General features: G+C 46.6%; 1 protein-coding gene across 5 annotated transcripts in view; it reads left to right on the top strand.

Annotated features, from left to right (window-relative positions):
• SEMA6D (semaphorin 6D) overlaps positions 1–27,880 on the top strand; it is a 247,615-nt gene that overhangs the window by 198,676 nt on the left and 21,059 nt on the right. Inside the window, exon 1 of one of the 5 annotated variants that reach the window (XM_065847819.2) lies at positions 16,826–16,953. The exons of 2 other annotated variants lie outside the window; for them this stretch is intronic. The gene's annotated coding sequence lies outside the window, so the exon portion shown is untranslated. 2 more of the 5 variants (XM_065847821.2, XM_065847824.2) reach the window with 2 other exon arrangements.

Below are 27,880 nucleotides of genomic sequence, written 5' to 3'. Positions count from 1 at the left end.
CTGTTCCAGTGTTCAGCCACACTCACTGAAAAGGAAAAAAATGGGTTTTTCTTACGTTCAAATAGAATTTCTTGTATTTCTTTTTGTGCCCATTGCCTCTTCTCCTCAGGCACTGCTGAGAGGTGTAGACTGGCTCTGTTTCCTTTCATCCCCTCCAACAGGTAATATATACACACCAGTAAGACCCTCCTGGATCTTCTCTTCTTGAGGCTGAACAGTTTCAGCTCTCTTGTCCAGCAGGTGCTCTGAGACCTTCATCATCTCCTCACTCCTCCACTGGACTCAGTCCAGTACGTCGTCTTTGTACCGGGGATGCCAGCACTGGATACAGCACTCCAGATGTGATCTGGTTAGTAAAATACGTTTGTTAACTACTGTGTCCTTACACTGCAGTCACATATAGTCCCACATATCATCCTTTGTTTTGCTCTTAGAAAGCTGCTCTCATCTCCTGAATGTTTTTCTTGTAAGACACAAGAATTAGTGTAGCACAATTATGCAAAAGAGAGCTTTTTTCTGTGGTTTCCTCAAACCACTCCCACCAACTTTATCACCGGTGTTAGGAAGATATCTGATGGGTGAGTTGTTGAGTAAAGCCGCATCTGCCTTTCTAGAAAGCTGTATTTCTGATGCTGCCCCATCACCTTTCCTTGCACATTTCTACCTGCCATCCCATTGGGGTGGAGCAGTCAACAACAGGCCCTGAAGTTCTGACCCTCATCTCACCTAAACTCACCCTTAATATTGAAGAAGCGTCCCAGTTTTCAGTGTTATTGAGTGCAGATCCAGCTGTGCACTTGCCAAAGCCGATGACATTGACTTTCTCAAAAACAGGACTGGGTCAGTGATGCTGTGATTAAAGTTTCAGGTGAAGATACAAACTCTCTGGAAAACAACGAACTGTCATACAATATTGAGCGGCAACCGGTCAGTCGTTCGCTGCTTTCCCTGTAAAACACTGTTTGGCCTTGGGTATAGCAAATACAAAAAAACAAACGATAAAGTGTGATACGTTTGGGTCTGGCCTTGAAAATCTGCGGCTCCTGCAGCTGGGGGTGCCCTACGCTAACTGCATCCTGTTTATAAACAGCACTAAAATGCCACCCTTCTCATTTGAAGCCATTTGCTGTTAGCCAAATATGTATTTCGCAATAACAAACGTGTCTTAGCCAGTTAGAATTCATTTCTCTCCCGCTGCAGACGAACAGGAGTCAGCTCACCCGTTGGCGGCAGTTGCTGGGTTTGTATATGCAGCTCTGTCTCCCTCCTGCTATGAATATGCAGATCTGTCCACTCTCATGAGTTTCTGAAGTGTCTCTGCTCGCCCTGCACTCTGTTTGGGTGACAATACCACAGCTTATCACCATCTGATGAAGGCAAGGAAAGCTTTAAATTCTATAGAAAAGCTAAAAAAAAAACCCACAACAACAACCATACCATGCCACAAATCAGAGCTGACCGTTGAATTTTGTGTCATAGCAATGGATTTTCAGTGGCAAGAAAACACCTCTAGCAGATGGGTGGCTCTCACCTGTAAGGACGGGATCAGACTGTAACTTTGTCCCATGCCAATAAGCCTGGTGAAGTGTGTCTGACTGAGGCACGGTATCAGAAAATAGGTTTGTTCAATGTATACGCACAGGCTCTTGATAATCACTGGCCTTCCCAGCACCAGCTGGTGCTATGCCTTCTGTGTTGTTCTGGTTTATTTTTTAATGGAAGATAGTTTAGCAGGCTGCATTGAGTTCCAAAAAATCTATTTGTGTTATTAAGAAAAGCGTGTATGAACAACTCCTTGTAGGCTTATACGCAGGCTGCACGAGCAGGTTTGGGAAGGGTGTGTACGTGCTGATCTTGCAGAGATTTACATCTGAGTGTAACCTCTCTCTCTCCTCTGGTACTCCCAGAGAAGTGGTTGTGAACCCACAGTATCAGTTAATAAATCATTACTGCGGTTTAAGACATCGCTGCTTTACTTTCCCCAGTTACCAGTCCACATTTATCCAACAGTACGGCCTCCAAGACTTCTCCCTGTTTTTCCTCTGGGCTGTCACAGATTTAAAACGACATTAGGTTTAAATAGTGGAAGCAGGTGGCTGAGCTGGCTTTGCCCGCAGAGCACAGGGAAGAGACACACGATCCGCTCTGCCGGCAGACTTGGGGGCAGCAACAGTTGGCAGAGGGGCGGTAAAAAGCAGCTGGGGCTGGTGATGAGCGTCAGGACGCGGGAGGGATGCGCGGTGCTGGCAGAACCCAGCCTGTGCCGGGGACAGCTTTGGGAGCCCTTTGGCACATCTCATCAAAGCACTGGAAACTCTGGTCTCCATCAGGAAAACCGCTCGGTTTATTATTAATTCCAGTCTACGGCAGCGGGCCTTAAATGCGTGTTCGAGGCTTAGCCGTCTGCAGATGGAAGGGAACATGGCCAGGGAGTTTAACTAAGCCACGGGACCTCGCGCCGAAGCGGCTCCCGCGGTCTGCCCCATCCGCTCCTCGGCGTCTGACAGCAGGCGGTAACAAACAGCTTGAGGAAATTGCTGCATCTGCTTTGTTAAGTGAGCATTTGTCTGAGCCTTGGATCCGTCTTTCAATCAAGCTTTTAATAGGAAAATGTAATCCTGAAAATGGTATTTCTGAATGGGACCCGGTAAGGAATAAATGGGGACGTAGGCGTGGTTTAGAGTGAAATCAAAAGCAAAAATCAGTCAAAGCGCTGTAAAAAAGTCACACGGTGCTGAAGGCAATCATAATTGCACCAGGCAATTATGAAACTGTCAAGTGAAGTTTGAAACTGGCCAATCTCCTGTCTGGTTTCGCTTGTGAGGCTGAATCTAACTGAACAAAGAAAATCCACAATAAACCAAAGAAGAGCCGTGGGGACACATGGACCCAGTGTTGGCACTGCCACCCCCTTCACTGGGCTATGGCAACAGAGGGACTGGAGATGAACAACTACGATCTTATTTTGCTGTTCCTCTTTCAGGATTGATGAGCAATAGAAGCAATTAGCCAGAGATGTTTTTAAAACTTGTCAAATACATTATTTGACAAATACATTCATAAATCATGTGTCTAGTCACAAACTGCGCGAGCTCTGAAAACTACCTCATCATTTTAAAGGAACTTGAAAATCTCTTTTCATCCATTGATGAATCACCTGCCTGCGTTACCAATAAACCGGCATAAGGAAGACGAGACATTTCTATCCTCCACATCATGCGAAGTGCATTTCAGGACACTTTGAGCAAAGGCGAAAAGGTCAGGTGTGTGTTTTGAGGCACTGGATGCACGCACGTGGGTTTGGGGCCGCTCTCTGTATCTGCGCGAGGTCCCACTCTGGTTTGGAGTGATTCCCCAGCCAACCTGCAGCTTCTGAACCGGGAAAAGACCCACTTGGTCCTTTAGGCACCCAGAAAATGAAATAATTAGAGGTCAGACTTCACATTCTTATAAACAGCAGCTTTAACCTAAGTGGTCAGGTAGGTCTATGCAGATGGCTCACGCAAAGAACTGCGTGACCTCCGGTAACCCAAATGTCCTTTAGAAGAGGGCCCTTCGTCCATCCACCCAGCTGGCACTCTTTGAGGTTGAGAAGCTCATTGCCCTTTAAGTCACCTCCCTCTTGCTGTAGGCCCTGACAACAGCCAAATTTGATAAAAGTGGGAAGAACTTTACAATCCCTATTTATTTAACTGTTTGTGTCATTGCAAGAGTGCTTGTCCTGTACAGTTCACTGCCAGTGGCTTTCAGACCCGGCGGATGCTTCATCTTGCAACTGGGTTTTGCCTTGTATACCGCTCGTGACCATGCATTGTCACTTAATTAGGCTGAAATGAAAAAGAAAATTTAAAAAAAGAAAAAAGAACAGATCCAAAGCAGTTCTCCAAGGTTATGGACTCATATGTGTGTGCTGGACTGTAGTAACTGGTTGCTTTGCACTGCCAGGGGACGTAAATCGTGTGCTTGGTTTGGTACCTACACAGTGCGTAGTGAACTCCTGCGTGCTCCTCGGGGAGTCCCCAAACCCCTGGCCAGACCCAGCCTCACCAAAATTAAATTCTCCGCTTCTTGCAGTCTAAAATACAGCCATTGATGACACATTTCTGAATCATGGGCAGTTAATTGGGCTTCTATTATCCATTATCCGATTATACTTTTGTGGGGTTTTTTTTTGCCATATACTTCGTGACATTTGCAGATGAGCTGAGTGGGGACCCACTGTTGAGTCTCAGAAATTGCGGCACAAATGGAAGTATCACCTGCTAGATAATTTTGTCCATTTCACAGGCTGAGAATGTCAGCTCTGAGCTGAAAACGGAACCCAAGTCTTCCCATCTTGAAGTCAAGGTAGACGCTCTCTCTTGCTTTCTCCTAAGCACTGTTCTGGCTCATATCTATTAATTTACAAGGAGCCATACCGTATATTAATAGACAACTTGGCTTTGGAATTTATTTTGCAGGAGATTTTGTTATTGCCTCATAAGCATAGAGCTCCCTTAAATTGTTATCAGAATACATCACCATAAAATTACCAAAGAAACAGATGAAAAAACCTATAGGGCTGCTACAGCAACTTCTGCTTCAGGCATTATGCTGCTCTTCTGTGAAATTCATTGTACTTGCAGGGCTCTAACAGCTTTGCCGTATTCTTTCACTGATACGGGTAACCCAAAGGAAGGAATCACACTTTCAGCAAATGATGATTTAATTTCCATGGGACTGCGGGCTCCAATGTAGTAGGACCGTCTTAACTCTTCCTATACGCAGCCAGCACTAACTGCTGTTCTGCACCACTCCGCACCTCAGATAGACATTTCTGTTTGAGTAAAGCAGCTGTAATTGATATCAGAGCGAAGCGGAGCTCTTGGTTTGGAAGCACTTTCCATGGAGGTAAATGACAAGACCAAGGCAAATCCAGCCCAGGAGATCCAACCAGGACATTTCAGGGAAGAGGGGAAATGAGGCTGTGGTGGTTGTGGTCTGTAGATGCTAAAGGCTGCAGGACACTTTGCGGGAGAGGGGTCTCTTGGTTTTGCTGAGCTGTTGGTCTCGTTGGCGTGCAACACGTGCACAAGCAGGGACCCCCGCCCGCACCACGGGTGGAACCGTCCCCACGAGCCTTCCTGCACCTCCCTTTGTGCAGGGTTTTGTGCAGACACAGATGATGTTGTGATACCAGCGCCGCAGTTCTCGGTAAATAAACTCTGGGACAACGGCAGCGCCAAATTAAATGGCAATAAAGCTTTTTGTTGTTTCGGTTTTATGCGGGTTTTAAGACAGAATCTGTGATGAAGTGCATGGTGTATGCTTGCACCAAAATAAAGAGGGTAGTGTGGCATGTAAATAAGTTTAGCATTAGACTGGTATCTTTTGCAAATTACGGCTCACAAACAGAGTTTTACCGAAATCTGATTACAGTCTTACAGCATGGAGAACTCTTTTGCATCTGTTTCACAGATATCCACCTTTTAAATTTTATTTAATTTGTATTGATTTTTCCTGCACTTTCATAAGCAGGCATCACACATCTGAGCACACACAAAAATGATTACTTAAGTGATGATTTAAAAATAATGGCTGTACATTAGCACATGAATGATTAATTCCTTTTTGTGAGTACAAGCATTCAGGCTATGGCTGAGTAAAATATTGATGGTACAAAGGAAATGAGCTGTTTCTTAATTTAGTTTTGTTCTGGTAATGTGTAACTAATGTTGTTTCCTTCTAGCAGTATGCATTTAGTGACCCTTTTAAATTTTAATACCTAGCGATAGCTAAACTAATAGCTTCATGGGACATATAAGAGGGGATTTTGAAAAGACTCAAGATAAAGTTTACATGCATTGACTTGAGACTCTCTGTAGCACATTTAACACAAATAGGTACTACAGAAGAACCTAGATAAAGTCTCCACGCACAGGCTGGCATTGCACTAGAAAGCTGAGGCTTTTTGTGCACAAGACGCATTGAAAGGTGGAGATTTCATTGTCTTATGTGGTGTATGAATCCCAGTTTGATGAGGCCTGATGCTCTTGTTTGGGAGCGCAGGGACTTGTGAGACCACTATGAAATGAGAGCCTGACTGCTCCTACCACCTGATACTTGGGCATACGTTTACACTAAATGTAGGTGTTACTAACATAGGGGGACCTGAGCGCTGAGTTTAACCCTGTGCAGGGCTCCTGCAGCCTGAATCAGAGACACCTACGCGGTGGTTTCTCACTGTTCTCACAGCTGTTGAGGTGTTTCTGGAAGTTCGTGCCACGAACTACAGCATTTTGAAGTGTTTTCCCATGTATTGGCTGGGAAATGCCACAGTACGGAGAAAGGCACTGAAAGACAAGCACCACTCACATGGTCCTGCCCACGCTTTGGTTGCGGAGCTGAGCGCACCCATGCAAACCTTAAACCCGGTGCCCGGTCGAGAAGAGCAGAACGGGCTCAAAATCAAACAGAAACGATCTGAACGCTCTAGATGTGCCTGGACAGCAGCACACGTAAGGACGCAGGTGATGGTAGAGCACAGCTACAGGCTTTGACGTTCTCGGATGGGAATGCAACCTCGTTACTCCAGGTTGATATACAGACCGAATCGCTGGCGCTGCCTGCCCACCGCCCATCTGCCAGGGTGGCACCGTGCCCACCGACGTGGTGACGTGCCAGGTTCCAGCTGAAGTAGGTGCCTTCTAACAGTGGGTTTAGAAAGCAGCCTGTTGAAGACAGCAACTGACACTTCGTTTTCAATAGGCTATTTCTGGAGTGGGGACACTTGCTGGCAGCAAGTGCAAAGGGCCTAAATCGGCTTCTGTTAGTCGGCTGCAAAAAAAAACCCTCATTTGCTACAGGAACAGAGGTTTGGGCTAAAAAGTAAAGGGATTACTTCCATTTGCATGTGCTAGTCTTGCATGTGTATGTTTGTTGTGGCTCCTTAATCCCATTTACCAAACTGCATGGCAGTTCACAGGTGAGAAAGGAAAGGAGGAAGAGGTGCAGTGTATTGCTTTTGAGGCAAGAAAGGGTGCTTTTTTTGTTTAACATTAAACCATGATCCTTTGATATTTTCCACTGCTGCAATGGATATTATATGGTAATCCTGCCAGGACATTTCATATGTGAGGAAGAGTTTGAGGGTTGGCTCCCAAGGATGACATTTGAAAAATATAGTTCACATTTTTTTTCCTTTGGCAAGGGAGAGAAAAGAGGGATCTTCATGCAGTCCCAGCAAAAATCAACACGCTTTCTGTCATCGGGTCTTTTTGAAAGGGTTTTGTAGATCCTAGGGAAAACATAGACTTTGGCTCTGTCAAAAGTCCATGAAGGAGCGCAGATCAGAGAGCAAGTGAGCGCACGCACTTCTCCCTGGTGACGCTCTGGATACAGGATGCCTGAAACGTGGGCAGAGTGTAAAACCACACGGCTTTAAGAGCAGCCCAGATGGCCAGCAACCCCAGGAACACAAGCACATGTGCTATCCCGATCCTTCTAGGAAGGATTTTGAACCTAAATTGTCAGCTTGACATCAGCGCCATGACATTACTGATGGGCAGGAGTGATATATGATCCACTTCGCAGACAGCTACTCGCTTGGGTCAGTAGTAAAGAGTACTATGGGCTAACATCCCTCTTCTTCCGAGCCCAAAGCTCACCTGAGCGTGAGTGCTGGCAATGGGACAAGATGGGATTCTGAGCCTGACCATGGCTCTGACCTGCTCTCAAAAGCTCCCGTCACCTGGCTACACGAGGACATGGAGACCTCTCCATCCCTCTCTGGTTTTGGGTTGAGCTCTTGGCCTGTCACACATACATGGCTAATGGTGACAGGGAGAAAAAACACCAGCGCGGCATTGTCAGCCAGCATGCAAAGTACATCCGAACAAAAGCAGCGATCATTGAGATCCTTCTGAACACAGGAAGTTATTCAGGCAGCAGCTGAAGTGCTCAGATAAAATATCCGACTCTGAAACAGCTTTTGATAGGAAAGCTTAGAGTAACCTGTCTTTGGCTACGGGACAGTAGAGACTTTATTATGAAATGATTTATTTGCTATAACATGGCTGGTAAAATCCCAGCACCTTGTTATGCAACTAATTAAAAAAAAATAAGCCAAATCTATAAAAGAAGCTGGAGAACTTCAGCTAGAGCCACAAATACTGTTTTTTCCATTGCTTCCCAGACAGAGAACCACTTTTCGTGCCCTCCTCTTATCCAGAGAGACACAGAAAGGCCTGTAGCTGACAGCCACAGCAGCCACGAGTGCACCTCTCCAGGCAGCAGAGGGAACGGAGTGCCCGCAGCAGTCCCTGTGCTTCGCCGGGAACTGAGACGTCGTGGCTCACTTTACTTTTGAGCCACGTCAGATAACAGCGGGGACGTTCCTACCTGAGCCTGTTTTTCCAAGCCGAGCACCATCCGGAGGATTTAGTAATAACTTGATTATCACTAGTTGCTTCTTTGCTGTATATTTTTGCTACGTTAGTTCTTCCAATATGTGCTGCAAATAGAAGATTTTGTGGGATAGAATAGGTGCCACTGCTAATGTGTATTGCCTTGGATCTAAAGTGCTTCCTACACTTTTGACCCCACACACCCCCCTCTTTTAAACCCAGCCCCCTCCCTGACAGCTCCTTTGCGTGGCTGTTTCCTGCATGACTTGTCACAGACAATGGTGTTTCCCCAGGCTCCGTGGAGCTTTGCGTCACCCAAGAGCCGTGAGCTGACATGCACAGCCGTACAAGCAGCTGGCGGACTGTGGTCGGTGAAACAACATGGGACAATATGGGCCACCTAGCTCATCGTCACCTCTTGTCACCTCAAAGGTGAAAATACGTCATCTTGCACCCACCAAAGAAAAGCAGCGAGATGTGTCAGTAACACGACAGTGGCGCTCGGACACGGTGCATCATTTCAAGTGTTAATGGGGGCAGAGAGGGGGAAGAAGCAGCAGTAACTCCAAATGATCAAAGCCACCTGCACTCAGTTTCACCTCTTAGTTTTGATAATGTGATATATAGGGAATAGGGCTGTTTGTGCTCACCTTCTATAAGGGGAGGTTTTTCTTCTGCCCTGGCATGGAGCAGAGCAAGGCGAACCCTTCGTGGATGGAGCTGTTATGGCCGCTCAGCAGAAAGGATTTTGCAGCCCACAGCTGGCGCACAGAGAGCACTGAGGTTTACCAAAGCTAGAAGACACTTTTTCAAACAAACTGTAACACTAGATAAGGCCATAAGCGTTGAAAAAATAATTAAAGATATCCACCTATGCCTCAAGAACAAAATATCCTAGGCCTAAGTCAGATACTGAGATGTCAAGGGGCACACACTAAACAGAAACTCAAGCTAACACGCCAAAGGCAGCAGCTCCTGTCGTTACTGATTGTGTGTGGGCTGTGAACTTTCTGTATGTGTCACAGAGGTAAAAGTAAATAGTTTGATCATCTTTCCTCAAAGCTAGAATGGGAAGCTACCCTCTTGCTGGGTAGGCATGCACTGCAGACATGTGGTAAGGCTTTATTTCGCAGTGCGAGCAGATAAAAACTTACGAGCAGTTTGTTTACCTTTCTATTCTTAGCGATCGCTGGTATTAACTATTTTCTGAGCACCCTCCCTACATCCACCGTGAATAATGTCTGTCTGATCCTTCACAACTGTTTCCCTGTCACCCAAATGAGGCAGGGTTTTGGCTCCTGGGCCAGTGTGGGGCTGGACAGCTGCAGAGCGGCTCTGACAGCCCAAGGAGCTACTCACGCTTGCCCAAGGGAGATTCAGGCTGTGCTAAACGGCATTCTCAGAGTCATATTTAAGGCCTTAATCCATGGAGTTATATTTGGTGGGACAGTGAAGGAACACGGTTTATATGTGTCTGTGGATGTCTGTGTGAGTCTGTACATGCACGCATGCCCAACTGCTTGTTTTCTGTACTACCAAAACCTCCACGACTATAAAATGTCCTCAGCTGGTACCTGTGGACTCACCTTTGTGTAGGATGTGGTTGTTGGTATATGAAGCCAAGCTGCTTCATGTTGGATTTTATGGACTTTGGAATGAGTAACATGATACTCATCTATAGATAAACTAATCTGCTGGTATTTATAACCAGTGAGCAATTGCCTCACCCCTTAGCTGCAAGTTTTGGGATCTGACAATTACAACAAATAATAGCTTTACTGTAGCTCTGACCTGTTTGGGAACCTGTGTGATTGGCTACATTTCTAAGGGAATATTTGATTTACCTTCAAGAAAACATCAGCCTTGTCTTCGGTCATTCGTACTAATAGGGAGTAATTTTTCTTCTGGGACAGGACAGAAAACACTGAAGTCTGAGCCCAGTGAATAAATTATCTTGTAATTTACACATAAATAACAGTGAAATAATAGAATGTTTTCAGGCCTGTTCCTGTTCTGAAGGTCACTGGGTCTCCATAGGACAAGAGGGACTCATCACACAGAATCAATTACAGGATTAGGTAATCCCCTAAAATGGGACCGAAAAGTGATTTTGTGGAACACAAGTTGCTATATATAAACACATAACATTAAGTATCTTGTCATCTTGTGATTATATGCCATGAACATAGATTTGTTACTAATATGCCCGTCTTTTCATCCGTCTGCGCCTGGAAAACGCAGCCCATTTTACTAGTGAGGAAAAGCGTACGCAGAGGCTGCGGATGGTGAATTTGTACTGAGCACAAGTATGACAAACGAAATTCTCAAAATTAAAATTGTAGGCTGTGAGGAAGATCACCTATTAATCTTGGAAGTATGCCATTAAACCTAATTACGGTATTTTGTTGATATTACCTTAGATGTTTGAAATCAATTCCCCATCAAATGATAGGTGATGCAATACGCCTAACCGAAAAGCTAATCATGGTACAGAGAGTGGAATTTTCTTGCTTTCAGCGATTTCTGAAGGTGTTTAAAGTGCTGAGGGCAGCTAGCAACACCTACCGCCCTGTACCTGGCCCCAAAGGGCACCACGGCAATGCCTTGAGCCCGGCTTTTCTGATCCCAGCTCTCTCCCAGCCCCACAGCTGTGGCTCACTGGGATATTTTTTACAAGATTATTCTTTCGCAAGCACCTGGGATTAATCGCATTTTACTGCTGCAATGATCTCCGCAGGAAAGGGCCATGGCTAGAACTGCTGGCCTGAGAGCGTTGGGTTTTCAAAGTGAATTCTGCTGGTGAGCCCGCAGGCAGGAAAGACCAGTTGCACAAGACCCTGCCCAGTTACGTTTATTGCTTGAATCCCTTTTATTAGCTCTGACACACAGTCATCCAGATTTCACTCTGAGCACATTTCAAGTCATAAAATACACAGGACAACACACTACAAACATTGTGTCTGTGTCTTTTCCGTCTCTGCTGACCTGGGGTTCTCTTTGCCAGCCCCACAGCCTCGGCAGAGGAGGAAATCCCGGCCTCCCATTGCCTCCGGTTCCTCTGTGCAGATCCCACACGATCCCCGCTGGCCGACCCATGGAATACACTGCAAAGCATTAAAAAACTGTTTGTTTTCCAGTTATTTTTATTAATTACTGGCGCATCTCCTCTACCTCCCCATGGGTAGATGGGGGAAGAACTAGAGAGCCAGCATACTGCCTTTCCACCTGACTGTTGCCTAAGGAAGAACTGAGAACAGCTATTAGATTCACCACTTAAATACTCAATATAGGGATAGTATTCTGTATGCTTCTCGAGGTAAACTGCTGTCGGTGATCGTGGGTGGGCAGGGAATAGCAGTATGGACCCATTCCTTAGACCAGCCGGGAAGATAAGCAACAAGTGCAATATGCGGATGCTGATCCTGTACGGAGCCAGGGGGAAGCTGCCAAGTGCGGGTGCTCAGCCCACCAGCGCCAGCAGAACATTGTCACTATACGCCTCCAAGTGACAGGCTCAACCTGAGATTTCCGCACACCCCTCTAGATGAGGAGGCAGATCAGAAAGACAAAACAATGACGTTCAATTGAAGTTTTGACAGTCAGGAATACTTCAAAACCAACTCTCGCTGCGCTACCCAGGAAGATGCTAAAAGAAAGTGTTGAAACTCTTTCTGTATCTTCCTATATTTTACAAAACGCTAATTGCTTAAAAGCGCCTCCTATAATTCACTGACAAGGGAGAAAAGGGGGGTTTCACATCATTTGGAAAACACAAGAAAGTTATTTTCTTCCCTTTAAGCAATATAAAGAACTACATTTATGTGCTGCTACCTGAATTGCATACTATTTACAGGTATAAAATTACGATGTCTTTTCTTAAAGTTACCACCGTTTATACAGTACATGACTTATAACCAATTATTTGTCTGTATCAATAGAGCACAGGCCTGTTATATTAGCAAGCTGCTATTTTTAGCCCGTTGGTGTAAATGATGAGCGACAGTGTTCTGAAATGTCTCACTTCTGACTTGCGCTGATAGTGCCACGAGCTCAGGACCCAGGAGGAGAACGGTTGGGTCGGTTTTATTGCTTTGCCAGCCAAACACTGGGATTTTCACCTACATTTCTTCAGGCAATAAGGTTTAGGGTGATTGAAGGGGGATAGGATCTAAATGCACTCCAGGCAGATTAAAGAGCCATCTTCTTGGAATCTAAACCATGGGGGATGGGGGTGAGTAAGTGGCTACAAATAGGGCAATAACTGCTGTAAAGGTTCAGGGAGACCGGCTGCTAAAGCCAGGAACAGTAGCATCCATCTAACAGAGGCGAGCGTTAGGAAACACTAATTCTGCATTGTGCAGCCTAACAGTGGAAAACTGTACCTAGCGAGCTATCAGTTTCACCTTATGTGGCTTTAAACCTGTTGTGGTGATGAGCTGTGAAGCATTACAGCTTCAACTTCCTATTGTCTACATTTATGTTCTTAAAAATATCCAAAAGAGAGAATTCTTCACCAATCGATAGGGATGAAACGCCTGTTTTTCTTGGAGACTGTTCTACATTTATTCACATACTCCCCAGATGTTGAGAAGGCACATAGAGCCAGAGCTGTATGAAAATAACTTTCCTAGGTTGTTAACAGAAACCAATCTTATCAGGCAGGCTAATATTTACCCCTGCTATGGGAGCATTACTCATTGAATAGCACCTTAAATTGTCCAGCTAATTTTATGCACTCATAATAAATTGATTCGGTTCTCTTTTATTATCAAATTTAATTACAGACAAGGTAAGTCATAACATCCGCACTTTGCAACTTGGATTTAAGGACAGCGAATATAAAAATGGTGCATGCCTACTTCATTGGTAATTATGTATCTGATCCATACTAAACCAGCTACCAATTCCTCTGTACCATTCCATGCGGCAATTCCATGTAATCCCATGCCGTAGGCAGATGTCTGTACACACTGGTGAAATGTGGTGCATCTGGAGGAAAATCAAGAGAAAGGAGCTAAAATATAATGATTCATAGGATATAACATCATCACGTCGTGGCACTAGTGTGATTTGACCATCCTTCTGTAACTGATGTTTGCTGTTTTTATCGAAAATGACGAAGCTTAAATGGACATGTCCTCAAAATCTACATTTCGGGTTTCATTTGGAAGCCACCGTGCCCATGTGCTCGTGTGCTGGGTCACCGACCCAGCTCTGGCTCAGGCAGAGGGGAACCATCGACACCATCTCCCTCAGCACTTGGTGTTTCCCAGGGATGCACCACTGGAGCAAATTCCAGCGGTGGCCGAGCTCCGAAGGTGGTTTCCCCGCCATACAAACTGCCCCGCACTCTGCGCACTCGCGTTTTCCTACCAAATCACCGCCTAGCTCAGGCGCTGATTTTAATGAACGGTTGTGTTTGCTGAAATCAATTCAGCCTTGCTTATAAACTCAATGGAGGCATTCAAGCAGAACGAAATGCCTGCTTTAAACACATATTAGTTTAGTATTATCTGTATTTTAATGAAGCAAAAACTCAATTTGTTGTTCTAACAGATGGCGGTTCTTTTATCTGCATGTAAATTTTGAATATTTTGCTTACATTTTCAAATTCGTTGCTGAAGTCTGTAAAACACTTAGAGGGTGAAAAGTCCTTTAGACAACGGGAATAATCCATAAGCTATACCTATGAGATGGGGTGAGTAGGCGCTCTCATTACCGGAGCAGCCCCATCGGAGCCAGAGCTGCTCCCCGGGCATTCCCAGCCCTTCCTTGTACTGACGCTCAGGCCCTTTTATTGCGCCTCTGTACTTTCAGATTCTGCTGATGTGCTTCTTTTACAAATCAATCATTCTAAGGGTAATTAACATTTAAAAGCCAGGTTTCCTTTAATTCCACTAGTATATTTGTGACAAGAAATGTGTTGGCAGAATCCAAAGGTTAAGAGTTACAATGAAGAACAAGTTTTAGGATAAACGAAAGTTAAGGCCTAAAATAGCCTGGCAATACCCCATTAACCTGCACACTATTGACACAATAGTGGTCTGTCCTGTCAATGAGGATTTAAGAAGCTTTACAGCACATGTTACTGATAGTTTATCATATCAATAGGAACTTGCATACATTTGTGTTTAAAAACCTGTGGCTGTGTTAATTCCCTGAGTGCACACATATAAAGTGCACATACTTTAAATCCTTATAAAAAGTGGTGGGTAGCCATGCAGGAAGTTTTGAAACTATAATTAAACTACCATATTTAAGTGTAGACACAAGATTCTAGTCTTGGCTACACCAAAATGCTCCGAAATTATGTACTTCAAGCTGAAATCCTTGGCCCTACAGGAATGTGACCGGATTCTCAACATTGTGTCACCTGTCTCCTTGAAGCAGAGGGAGATTTAAAGCACATTCACCTCCCATCCTGGTCTGTGAAAGCCTTGAGTCAGCTTGTGGGGAAGAAAGGTCCCTTCCCTCTGCTCTGCTTCCCACACCCCACTGCAGGGATAACCGCGCAGCATCGCTGACTAAATCCTACGTGCCAGTCACAAAAAGGAGTTAATCGCATGAAAATATGGGTGGCTGTCTACAGGTTTTTCTGGCTGGCACCACCATCAGCCATTTAAAAATCCAAGAAGCAAAGCCCGCACTTGTAACGCCCGGTGCGGGTGACGTGCACCTGGGGACCCGCACCCTCTATAAACCCACACAACGCCGGGGCTGCTCCAAGGGTTTGACTCCTAGTGAAAAAGCCACAGAGCTGTTTTGTGAACCGAATCCTTCTTTTGAGGCACTCTAAGCTGTTCTGTCCTCATGCAATCCGATGCCTAAGCCAGCGAGTAGCCCCTGTCGCGGCATTTTCGCGCACCGTGCAAATTTTGATGGTTTTCAGATTAGGGCTGTTCCTGAGAAAGAAAAAATAATGTCCTTACACCTCTAACCAGGCAGCAGCTCCTGGGGTGCAACACAGCCATGCTGTGTTTGCTGTGAGGAAGCCCATAATGATCTCGCCTTTACCCTGTCACCACCAGGAAACATCAGAGAGAGGCAGCCAAGGCACTGAGTTGCCAAAAACGTCCTATTCCCATGGCTGAGAGATTTTGTTGGCACCATCTCTAAAGAGAATTTACTATGGGCCAAATCCTGGCGCCCTGGCTTAGATGAATCAGTTCTCAAGAGGCAACGCTCCCACTGCGAGTGGTGCATGCGCAAAAACCTGCGGGATCAGCCCCAAACATTGCCTGGGAGTTATCAAGAGCTCTTCTTCCACAGGGGCAGGAGGGCTGTGGGAAGCACCCAGCCCCAGGGCTTGCTGGGGAGGCTGCGCACAGCTGAGGAGCAGGAGTTGGGGAATTGCATGTGAATGACACAGATGTTCCCTCCGCAAAAATCTCTACATTAGTTTTACTCTGAATTCTTCTGCTTTCCCATAAAACAAACACAGATGATAAGCGTTGGTCTTAGGAGCTGGGGGAGGGGGTTGTTGTTGTTTTGTTGCTTTGTGTGCATGTGTTTTGGTTTTTTTTGCTTGTTTGTTTCTTCAGGGGCATCCAAAATATTTTGTGGCACTTTAAGCCTTAAATTAATTTATCTTTCATGTGAAGATAAATGAAATTAGTGACAGCTATTTCCTGGACTACATTTCTGGGATTAAACCCTTTGTTTCTGGACTATCTGAGGGGATTTTGGACAGGCACTTAAAGAGATGTCATTTCAAGGACGCTCCCCCCCGCCGCCCCCACCACCACCACCACCACTACACGCAAAGTACTCGTCCGCAAAATTGCCTCTCATTAGCCTGCAGAATTGCCTTGCTCGCAATGACTTTTTGCTTTCGAAGTAGAAATTAAAATTTCTGTATTGAGAAGGGAAGGCAGCGTCGCCGATTAACAAAACGCCTTCTTGATGGCTGCGCCCCAGCTTTTCACCTCCGCGGAGCCGCGGCGGGCGGGGGGGGGGCTGGAGGGACGGGGTGAAAGTAGATGGGAAGTTTGCGGGCTCTCCGCGCCGCAGCTGCGCTCGGCTCCGCTCGGTAGCGGGTGCGGAGCCGCGCCCGGCGCTGCCCGCCGCGGGGAGGGCGGAGGCGGGGGAGCGCGGCCGGGCGGTGCCGGTGCCGCCCCCGCCCCGCCATGGCGCGGATGGCCGCGGAGCTCCGCGCCGCTCGGGGGCCGCGCTGTCGCCTCCTGCGGGCCGCGCTCCCGGGTGCGGTGAGAGCCGCGCAGGGGCCGGGCGGGGGAAACGGGAAAGTTGGCCGCGCTGGTGGTGCGGTGCGGCCCGGGTGCCGCCGCGGGCGCGGTGTTTGCGCGGAGGCGGAGGGCGGAGCGAGGCCGGGCGCGGCGGGACAGCGCGGCGTGGCGAGGGGCGGGCGAGAATAAATGCATTAAGGGGAGGTGGAAGGCGGTGCGGGGGGGAGAGGCAGGCGGGAAGGGGTGGGCTCTGCGGGGCGCGCCTCCCCCGCGCTGGCTCGGCACCGAGCGGAGCGCCGGGATGGGGCGCCCGGTGGGGGACAGCGGGCGGAGGAGGCGGCAGCCCCGCCGGCGGGCGGCGGCCGTGGGCAGCGGCGCGGCGGCAGGTACGCGGGGCCGCGGCGGGTGCGCGGCGGCGCTGCCGAGCGGAGCGGGCGGCCGCTGTGCGAGGCGGCGCTGGCCGGAGCGGGGGGAGCCGAAGCGGAGCTGTTTGGTTTGTCCCCAGCGCCATCGCCCCGGGGCGCTTAGGGTGAGTTTGGGCTGGCGCTGGGTCGGGGGCTGCGCCGGCCCGGCCCCGGGGGTTCGGCGGGGCGGCGGCGCGGGCGTTCAGCGAGCCGTGATTTACGGGCTCCCCGGCAGGAGCCGGGCGCTGGGAGGCAGAGGGAGCTGTGTTTCAAGCTCCCCATCAATTATGGATGGAAACAAATACTAGAGTCAGTTCTGAATTATCCCCGTGCAGGAGTAGCTCCGCTCCAGCCGCCTCGCCTCCCCTGAAAACAATGATCTGCTCAGGTGTGGAGCGGTGAAACTTTTCTCTTTTTTTTTTTTGGGGGGGGTGGGGTGTTTCATCGCTGCAGAAACCGATACAGCAGCTTTCAGGGAGTAATTAGAAAGGGTTTAAAGCCGCCTTTATTATTTATAAGCGCTGGATAGAAATGGAAGGTCACGCAGATATTTCTAGATGGATATGATGCCTGTCTTTTAAAGGGTTGTGGGGTTGTTGCGTTGGGGTTTTTGTGATTGTCATTGTGTTTTATCTAGCGAGTTGAAAAACGTGATTAAGTATGCTTTGGGTTCATGTTTTGAAAATATCGTAGTGTCGGTGGATATCCCACTTGTTAGCATGAATATAGTTAGTCTTAAATTAGTGGTTTTCTTGCAGTCTGTGAGTTGTTCCTTACTTCTGGTCAAGATCATGTTTGTATCACAGCTGTTAGCCTGTGAGTAATTTGGACAGAATTCGGCCCTCGGTGTGTAAAGTCATTTGTATTTATGTATGTGTGTGGCTTAGAATACATTTACTTTTGAGCATAGCAGCAGCTATGATGGTTCATAATGCTCACATATGTGGCACTTGCTGTGCAGATGGTATTGTAGCTTATCCATGTACACACACACACACGCTTGACACATAATGTGCAGGAATTACAGCAAACTTCCTCCAAAATGCTGTTCAGGGCTCTGTAAATGTGTGGCAGTTTTTCCCTTGGTTATTTCCTTTGAGGCAAAAACGTGCATCTGTATTGGGATACCTTTGTATTCCAAGTGGTTAGTCTTTCTTTCATAATGTTTATTAATTCACTTAAATATTATCTGAAGGAACAGCTTCCTACTGTCTTAGAGGCATTTGCTGCTGATCTATTGCTCTCACATACAAATACTTTCACTGAGAATTTTCCAAGGTTCTCTGCTTTTTCCAAGTCCAACAGGAAGCTCATTGTAAAGCTTTGCAATCACTTTTGTGGCAAAAAAGAATAGATGTTTTTCCTGCTTTATTCACACTGTAAAATTCTATGCACCTCTGAAATCCACTTAAGTTACTATTCAGTAAATTAAGCTGCACGTAATCATGTTTAATGTAGTAAGTGACAGGCATATTTTGTTATGTTGGCAGATATTGTATAAATATTTACTCTGGCTTAGATAAATACAAATTGCCAGTTGAGTGCTCTGATTTCTTTTCTATGTAATCATGAACTTCAACACTTTTTATATTAACTAATACGCAGCTCAGTTGTTTTAAAAACAGGAAGGAAAAGTTTGTAGCAAGAATTTATTAGCATTCTGAATTATGTAGCTCAGATCGGTTTTCAAAAGGATGGCCAAAGAAAGTATAACCCAGAGGCTCTAAATGGGTTTATTTAACAAGCTTCTGCCTTTCATCTGCATCTTTAGTTACAGTGAGCAGCTCTACCTTCCTCCCTCGTATCCTGCAGTCTGTCACTACCTGTTCTCGTTTATGGTGGAGATGCAACGAAGATACCATCATTTTCTAAACGTGCTTTGTGTGATGCAGGAGTGTGTGCCAGGAATACAGCGCTGGCCCTGTCGGAGCCGCACGGACCAGCTGGATGGCTGCGGGCTTTTCCCCCCCAGCCTCTCGCGCCCTTTGCGCTGGACCATCTGAACCTTTCTGCCTCTTTTGTACGGCTGATCTGAGCTGACCATCAGAGCAGATACTTTACCCCTCGGAGCCGCCGTAACTTTGATGTGGACTTACGAAGAGCGCGCGTTTAGATGGAATGCTTAATTGTATATGCAATTAATTCTGACTAAATTGGTCTTCGATCTGATCAGTCCTGTCGTATGTGAAGGTAAAGGCAAGTATGTCACAGAGGCTCACTTCAAAGCACATATTGGGTATTTGTAATACCATCTTCTGCTTTTACTACAGTTGGTTGCACGCAGATTGCAGCACTTGATTTTTATGGGTTTTAAATTCTTTGAAAAACATTATTGCACTTAACGCAGGATCCAGCACCCCGTGGAGTGGGGTAAAGCCAGCTAGCTGGACAGAGCCCCTATAGAAATGGTGGAGTGCTTTGGTTATGAAAAAGACCCTTGCAATCTGAAGCCAAGAGCGTGAATACGGTCAGTTTTCAGCAAGGGTCACACAAGTGATATGAACACTGGTTCTAGTAAGTCTTTGTAAGACAAAGGAAGCAGTTACCTCGACAGCTTCTGTGCTCGTATAAGCTTACGTTGAGCTGACTTACATTGCAGTCTCTGCTGCTTTTCAAGGAATATGCTGTGTGGTTGCTTTGCTTTCTGAAAGGAGGGGGTGGTGGTTGATTACATACCTGTGTGTCGAACATCCCTATAACTCCAGTTTGAAAAAGATCAGAAGTCGCTCCATTGGATAAAGTAATAATTTACTTGGCGAGTAATTAAGAAAAGATGGAAAGTGTTTTACTTGCATCGGGTAGTACAAGTTATTTTAAGTCTTAGCAGCTCTGTATGTAATTAAAACAGTTCAAATGTTGCTTTCGTCAGAACTGCTGTTAGAACAGATGATCTCTTATGCATCAGATAAGCTACTGCAGTTACCGTTAAAATCCATCTAAGCCATTTTATTAAGTTGTTAGTTGCTCTGTGAATAGCTGCCAGCCTCCAGTTCAACAGAAAGTAGGTTCTGATTTGTTCCCACGTCACATGGAAGAGGTGTGCGGTGAAAATCGCGTTACTGCCCTTCCGATGCTGTTTTCCGGAGCCCTGTGTGTTGTCTGCCGTAGCCCACTTTCCCTCCTCGTGGCTTGACAGTAATCAGAGTTCAGCTAATATCAGAGCTTGATTTTTGTTTATGCAAACAGGAGGAATGTCGAATTGTCCCGCTTCCAAAGTCAAATGTTTGCGTTAACCACAGAGATCACATCTGTAGTGCACATATATAACATATGAGTAGTGCTTATTTCCCTAACTTTGCTATTCTATTCGGCTTTTGTTAACTAACCCAGATTAGCATTTTAACAACCCTGAAGTGAACTTCTGCCATTCTCCGCGCTTGGACAGTGTGTGTAGGCCATCCATCATCCTGTCCTTGGCCACAACAGGCTACTGGCTCCATAACCATTCGGAGCTACGCAGAAACCATCCGACTGTGAACAGCACAGCTGGCTACAGCAATTTTTTCTTCCACACCACTGGCAGCATTGTCTGGCTATGGTAACTAAAGTTAACATCCAGAACGTGGAGTTTCTTTGGTTCTGGCGCCCCGGTGCAGAGGAGCGAGGCGACCGCTGGACTCTTCAAGGTTTGGAGACAGCAACCTGTTGTTCGGTGAGATCCCATTAACTCCATACTCAGGATGGAGCTCGCTAGCTCATCCTGGGCTCTTTCAATGTGTGGGTCAGGCTGCGCTTTGAAAGACCCCAGCGAAGGAAATAGAATTTGCTGCTTTAACTCAGCCACGCAAACTGGCAGAGAGCACAGAAAGAAATGGAGAATTTCGGCTGTGTATTTCACACATTCTTGTAGAAGCCTTTTTAGTTCCACAACGGAAACCATGTGATCTCGCAGGATCTGTGCCCAGACACTAATACTCGCTACAGATGCTTTCCTTGGTTTGGTTTGCAGATCTATGAATGCAATAGGAAGAAAAGTTGTTATGGGATGTATTGTTTTAATTCTGACGCGTTCGGTGAATGGCAGGTAACCGGCAGGTGGATGTACGCGTGGCTCTGTGCTAATTTCACTTGAGATTTTTGCGTGATTTAAATGAATTGGCCTAGCGTGGCTGGCTGTTGTGTATCAGCCACAGCTTTCTTGCTGGAAGAGCAGCCTTGCTTTCCAAAGCAGAGCAGGTCAAGAGGTGTTACCAGGCAGAGAGGGGCTGGCTGGACCTGGAGGAGCAAAGAAGTGGTGGTGGAAGAGGAGGAACAAGGAGCTCCAGCAAGCAAGCGACGTTTGTTCCGTCCAGAATGGTTACAAACCTTGTAAATGAAATCAGTCCCTGGACAGCTTTGATTTATATTCTCACACAGTAGATTGGCCTTGGTCTGTCTGACCTTGGTAACATTACAGAGGTCATATTTGCACACAAATACTCTTCTTGCAAACAGGTTTGTTGTTGCTGTTTGGGTTTGTTTGGTTTGGTTTTGTTTTTTTTAACCGTTGCATCTAAGAGCCAACTTGCAGCCCAGGTTTCTAATTTGATAGGCGCTGGATAAACGCCGAATAAAAAGGATGTATTCAGTTCCCCACAGCGGATGGTTTAGGAGAAGAGGCGGCAGATGGGTACGGTCGGGCGGTGGCCTGGAGAAGCCGCATTGGCCTGCATAATCAGCAGCCGTGTGAGCACACAAGCTGCCGAAACAGCGGAGCTGCGTGTGCCGGGGAAAGGGGGCATAGGCATCAGAGGCAGAGGAGAGCTGTGAAGAGGGCCTGGGGTGGGGATGAGTTAATTGGCAGATGCGTGCTGGGGGGCTCTTCAAGGGCGTGAGGGGCAGTGGGGAAGCAAACACAGAGGTGCTGGTCTGGAAAGGTAACGAGTGAGCAGCAGGGCCAGCGTCACAGCCCAGCTGCCCGCCGGAGGTGGGAGTGAAACCTCAGAAGAGAAGAGAGGCGATCAGCTGGGCACCCAGCTCAGCTATTACTGCAATAATAGGCTTTTCTTAACGTGAGCCGCATAGTTCATCTCTCTTATGCCAAATGGTCATGACAGCTGGGCCTCTGCTTTCCCAGCAGCAGTAAGGGACCAGCTCACACCTCTGGTCAGGAGGACTATCTTTGGTTTTATTGTGGTACGAAACAAAAGGTGTTTTCCCCAAAGTGCTACTGCCGTGCTTCCCTGGCGTGTTTGTAGGTGCTGGGCAGGGGCTGCAGCAGCTACAGCACCAGCAGAAGGTGTTGCTGCCGTTTCTGTGTGTGTCTGTCAGGACAGATGCACTTCAGAGTCCAAAGAGAATTCTCATGCTTGTATTTCAAGCGCTTGTTTATATATCCTTCCACTTGAGTACCCCCTTCCTGTGTTGTGTGAACACTTACTTGTCCTGTTTTGAGAGACTACAGAGAAGAAAAGTCTGCATTTAACTTACGAAAGCTGTAGCGCATAGTTAAGGCTGCAGTATTAAAGTTTGAGGTGGTGTCTGAGCGTAGTCCGGCGTTACGAGGGATCTGTGACTCTGCCCACAAACATAATGGTAGTTAAACCAAGACAGGGCTGCAAGGGCTCTGCACCCAGGTGCTAAGGCTCCAGGAGCTGCCTGGTGGGCCAGGGAGGTTCAGTGCCCCGTGGAAGCAACCTGAACCAAGCGAGCAGCAGGGCAGGACAGGGCCCTCTGGCTTTCCAACAGCTGCCCAAGAGCCGGCGTTCGCACATCTGGCACAGGCAGCTCCTGTATTGCCACCTGGAGACAAGTGCCAAGGAGAGCGGTAAGGATAATAGGGGAAGAGCAGTGGTGTGAAAGCTGTCAGCAGAGTGTGAACAATGTCCCCAGGTGTCTCATGAAAGGAATAATAAGGGGGAAGGGGGGGGATCGTCTTGCAGAGATGAATGGTTTCTTTCCATTTGTAAACTTCTGCTCTCCGTGAGTTTCTTTAACCCAGCACATGTTTACCAAAGATTAACGCTGAAAAAACTAAAACTTGTTTTTGCACGGTAAATCATATTTTCTTCACAAAGTAAATGCAATGTGGGTATTTTTAGCATTAGGTAGGGGGTTTTTTTTCCTTAATTATAACCTCAGACAAAAAATCCAATCCCATGCTTTGGGGATTAACCTGATTCCCTCCAAGGGTATGGATAGGTTTGTGGGTTGTTGGTTTTTATTTGTCTTGTGTACTGCTGCACAGGTTTTACTGTGAGAGTGGATTATGGCTTTTCCTCCCCCCGAAGCATCAGGTTTTGATCCTGGCCAAAGCCGTAACAAGCACGGCTCGTGACTGAACGGTGGTCTTGCATGGCAACCTATGCCAACACTAACGAAAATGTATTTGGTGCAGCTGTAGAGGAAAAATAGACCTGCAGGTACATACAGTGTGTGGTTCGGATGTGATTAGTTAGTCACATTCTTACATTGGAGAAATATTACTGGTGATAACACAAGGATTTAGGGGAAGCACTGCAGTTGTACTGGGGATCTTGGGAGGCTGCTGTGGAGGGGAGAATGGGGCAGGCTGTAATGTAGAGCCTTAAAGTCTCATTCCCTGATTTGCCATGGATTTCCTTGTGACCTTGATTCAAGCACTTGCAGTCCATGTGTTACTGTTTGGGGCTTTTTTTTTTTACTTTTAAAAGTCTGATCTGTGGCTTCTCTGTGGCTCACTGGTCAAAATGGCAAAGCAGTGTGATACAAGCACCCCCTGCCTCACCAGGTGAATATTGCACTGAGGTGATGTACCCCAAGTGAAAGACTGAGGGGAGGGAGAGCTGGTGGCCAGTGGTGTCGATACAGCTATAATTTACCTGTATTTACATCAGTTTAATAACTATAGCAGACTGTAGGGCAAGGAATCAGCTGGATCAAATCCTGCACCAATACCTCTGATTTTTAAATAAATAAAAATGAATCTCTCATCGCTACCCTTCTGCATTGTTGCTAAGCCAATACGGGCATCCCTCGACATACCTGTGCCCCTCTGACTGTCCCCAGGGTCTCCCAGCATGAGCACCGAGGTCCCCCCATCTCCTCGTGGATATGCGTATACATACGTTTACAAATACACACTCGGAGGCTACAAAGGCAGCAAGTGTAATAATGTGATCCAACTGTTCAGTGCTAGGCTAGAAAGAAGTGTTTTTCTGCCATTATGTGAAAATTTAGCGTGACTGGAACAGAGTCTGCATTTGATTAGGCAATTTAAGAAATGTAAGAGACTTCATACTGTAGGGCAGTGCTGCAAACAATTGCTTGGAACATGTTCTAAAATTGGTTTGCCTTCACCACATTTCCATGTGTTTCTGCACGACATCTCAAATGAAAATATGAGCAGTCACGTGGCAAGTGACTACGTTTTGATATTATGGTAAATAAAAGTACCACTTTAAGTGATCATTCCAAATGCCGAGTAGCCTTTGAGGAGAGAAAAAAAAACCCACAGAACTCTGCCTCTATTTACTTTCCAGCCTGGGAAAGACATTTCATAACACATCCTTTCACTGGCATAGTTAATCTTTTATTCTTAACAAGATAATAGTAATCGTTAACTTGGAGCTCAGGCTTCCTCCAGGTTTTCATGCCTGTGTTTTGTACACGTAATTGATTGTGCCCAGGAAAGTGGCAGAGCACATGCTCTGCATATACAAACAGGTAACTGGGTGGCCAGCTACCAGATCTGTCCCTGCAGAAGAACCAAGAATAGTGAAATACACGTCGTTCCCCAGTCTCTAGAGGTGATATTCCCGTGGCCAAGGCTGGCTGACTGCTCCAGCTCTGAGAGTGGCATACTGATAATACCGGCGCGGTGCTTGGGCTGCTCTGGTGTGTCTTTCACCAGTTGACAGGCTTCTCCTGTCGCTCCCCTTGCAGTTTTTCAGCAGCCATTTACTCTCTCTTTAAATGAGAGCAGTGCCACGCAGCAGCCCTGCTCCCCAGCAGCAGCTCTAGCAGACCCCGAGCTCCAGCAGACCCCATGTTCCAGCAAACCCCGTGTTCCAGCAGACCCCAAGCTCCAGCAAACCCCGTGTTCCAGCAAACCCCGTGTTCCAGCAGACCCCGAGCTCCAGCAGACCCCATGTTCCAGCAAGACCCCAAGCTCCAGCAGACCCCATGTTCCAGCAGACCCTATGTTCCAGCAGACTCCGAGCTCCAGCAAACCCCATGTTCCAGCAAACCCCACACTGAGCTGCTAGAAGGGCATTTAAACAGGGAGAGCAGTGGGTGGGAGGAAGCGATGCTTTCTGGAGCGAGGTTGACAGCAGCGTTGTCTGGGGCACAGCCTGTTGAACAGCAGATTTGCCCTTTCTGCAGCACAAATCGCTTTTTTCCTTCAGCTGTCCTGCTTGTTGGGGCCGTATTCTTTCTCCCAGACCTCCGTTTCAAAACATCCTATTTGCTTCATCCTGTAGGCAAACCCTGACCCTCCTGGGTTCAAGCCAGGTCTAAACTGGGCAGTGCTTATCTGGAGGATCAGGGCTGGAGCCCTGCAGGAGGTGCAGGCTGCTTTCTGCGCTGCTGGGAGCAGCAGGACTCACAGACAGGACTCACAGACAGGACACCCGTCAGGAGGCCCCGGGTGCTGCCAGCAGCTCCCGATGGCCGTGGCGCCAGCCAGATTTGTGCAGGTTGTGCCCAAGACCTTCATTATGTCCTCACCTGCAAATACTGGTTTATACCCGTCCCAGGGCTGCCTTATCAGATGATGCCTAATCATGCTGAAATGAGTGGCAGTTTTACTATGTAAATCACGTACTGTGGGCTTGCAGGAAAGAATACTTATTTCACCTATGGCACTCACCCACATTTGTAGCCAGCCCTCATACAGGGAGGAAAAGGTAGGACTTGTAGGCTTTAGGCTTTTGTTTGTGGCTGGGAGGGGGCAATTTGGTTGTTTCCAAACCTATATCCAAGCCTCTATGCATACTACTGTAAGTCATTAGATCTTGGCCATTGTGATATAGGAGTTCTGTCTAGTTTTCAGGATAGAAGTATTTCAGACTAAAAAACACTATGGAAAAGCACCATGTACCTGTGACACAGGTGAGGGCTGGAGGGACAGAGGAGGTGACCCCACAGCTGCTCTCCCCAGCAGGTGACATCGCTTCCTTGGGCTGGGGTCAGGACAGGAGCTGCTGCCTGTGTGCCCATGGCCAGGAATTAAAGCAGGATCGGTGCTGGGAGCACAGAACAAGCCCTGAGCATCGCTGCATTGGCATTCTCTGCACCAATCCTCGGACGCTTTCGCGAATAAACTTTGTATTTCCTAGGGCAGGCTCAGCTGGGCACAAGCAGTTTGAATTAATGAAATGCAAGCCTGCTGAAATGGTGAATCCAGAGCACTGCTGAGGTTAAAGTACCTTGGACTTTATCACCGATAGCTCAGCCCTGGCAAACTTTCAAGGGGAGCGTGTCCTGCAGGGACTTTGTAAAACAGAACAGATTTGGCCATAGATGTGAGCTGAAATCAAAGGTTGGTTTCAGCTGGAGAACTTTTGTATCACTCCGGTAGAGGAAGGTAGTTAACATTCACGCTCAAAAATTAACTTAAAATAAACATCATTGAAGCCATCGCTTAGAGTTTGCTCAGCATTTCCCTTCCTGCTGGAGCTACCTTGCGTTCGAGTAAAGTTTTGATCACAGGACAATTTAGCCCTCAAAGAGCATCAAATCAACCACTAAACACTTGCATCATTAAAAGTCATCCTATCCATTCTGTCAGCTCGTTCTGGAGCAAGAGGGGTGCGCTTTCTGTGATGTTAAAAGCCTGCAAACAACTGAAGTGTAACTAGCAGTACCATAAGCCAATTAAGATGAAAGCTGTGATACTCACTGGTAGGGTTTCATCACTTAAATATTAAACTATCTTTTCTTTTTTTACTTAGGCATAGATCAAGAGGTGTTACTGCAGAATCCTTAGAAGAAGTCAAGTATTATCTTAAAACAACAGACTTGTTATTTGCGCTTTCATGCTCAATTAATATCGCTGCTCCAAATAGCCTAATTTCTTCTCCAGAGCAGCAGATTTTGAAACTGTTATAGAAAATAAGGATGGCTGCATACCGCAATTTAAAATCGAGTGTTCCCTTATAGGACAGAAACAGTTTTTCTTATTTATTCCTACAAAGTCATGCTGTAAGTTTCTGAGAGGAACTACAATAATACTTTAAATATGTTTATGATAAGCGCAAATATTTTCCCGTGTTATTGGATCATTAGCTGAAGTGATCTGTCACCAAACTGCACAATATGGATGTATCGCATCGCAATCTCTGAGATTTGAATGTATAATGAACCCCTGTGTCAGGCATTGCCATGAGGAACTTTACTCAAGTCAGGCTTCATTAGAAGAAACACATTGATACTGGAATGCCATTTAAAAAGCACATTGATACTGGAATGCCATTTAAAAAAGCACATACCGGAATGCCATTTAGAAAAAATGCATAGGTGCTGGCTGTTGTACCCTTGGTTTGGGTGGATTTACCACACTATAAATTAATTGCATCATTCAAAAACCTACGTATAGATACAACTGAAAATGGGAATCTAATCCCCTGCTTCTCATACGGTAGATACTGAAACAGATTTTTAAGGCAAGTGTTGCATTCTATGTGGAATACTTTTTGGCTTGTAAGCAAATGACTCGTTATACCAATTTCACACAGTGAGACATGGAAATAAAAAGGACTAAGACCGAAAAATAGCGGTAGCACACAGAATTGTTTGCTTCCTCTCGAGAGTTCAAGTCACCAGACCCTGGGCTATGTTGGTCTTGCATTTTGGCTTGGATGATATAAAAATGCTGCATTTTCCTCCTTTGATGACCAAAACACGCTTTGGTCTGGCTCCCACGGTGTGTAGCTCTGTTGGATAGCTCTTTTATTCCACGCACAGCAGGGATAAGGTGCTATTCTGAGTGAATGTTCTGGCGCATCCA

Source organism: Patagioenas fasciata, chromosome 12, assembly GCF_037038585.1.
Source record: "Patagioenas fasciata isolate bPatFas1 chromosome 12, bPatFas1.hap1, whole genome shotgun sequence".
Taxonomy (NCBI): Eukaryota; Metazoa; Chordata; class Aves; order Columbiformes; family Columbidae; genus Patagioenas; species Patagioenas fasciata.
This window is presented reverse-complemented; position numbering and strand designations above follow the sequence as displayed.